Below are 831 nucleotides of genomic sequence, written 5' to 3'. Positions count from 1 at the left end.
GGTCCATATTTCCTTCCTGTCTAATATCCTTGTTCTGTCTTGTTCCTTTGTTACTTTTTTCCTTGCCCAACTCTGTCCTAATCTGAGCAAATACATTCCCTCCATGTTTTGTGTCAAGAGTATAGGCAAGGCGACCATATTTCTCAAGCCAGAGTATGTTAACAGCTGAAATTAGGCTTGGCAAAGGTTCTTAACCTTGGGATACCTGTGCCCCCCCGGGGTACGAAACCTTTACCCCGGGGGGGGAGGGGTACGAGACATGGGAGCCAGTTCAATGGTACTCTATATTTACCATGAGAAAGCAAAGCAAGGTTTGTATCACTATCCTCTTCATGCGTTTGCATTGTATTTGTATTGGATGGAGGTACGAGACATGGGAGCCAGTTCAATGGTACTCTATATTTACCATGAGAAAGCAAAGCAAGGTTTGTATCACTATCCTCTTCATGCGTTTGCATTGTATTTGTATTGGATGGAGGTACAAGAAATTTGTCTGAAATAGCAAGGGATACGGGCACCAAAAAAGGCTAAGAACACTGTGATAGTATGACCAAAAACAATGCTAAATCTGGTCTCCTTGGGTATAGGACCAACAACAGTTACAGTGCCATCAACTTCAATGCATTGAGATGCCTCTGAGAGTTGGATTGCATGCATAGCTTCTGAAAGCACTCTCTCTCTCTCTCTCTCTCTCTCTCTCTCTCTCTCTCTCTCTCTCTCTCTCTCTCTCTCTCTCTCTCTCTCTCTCTCTCTCTCTCTCTCTCTCTCTCTCTCTCTCAATCTCTCTTAACACAGCAAAGCATTATCCCTTTCAAAACTCTTCACCACATC

This window comes from Oratosquilla oratoria, chromosome 38, assembly GCF_046742065.1.
Source record: "Oratosquilla oratoria isolate Oo_2021 chromosome 38, ASM4674206v1, whole genome shotgun sequence".
Lineage (NCBI taxonomy): Eukaryota > Metazoa > Arthropoda > Malacostraca > Stomatopoda > Squillidae > Oratosquilla > Oratosquilla oratoria.
Note: the sequence above shows the minus strand (reverse complement) of the source record.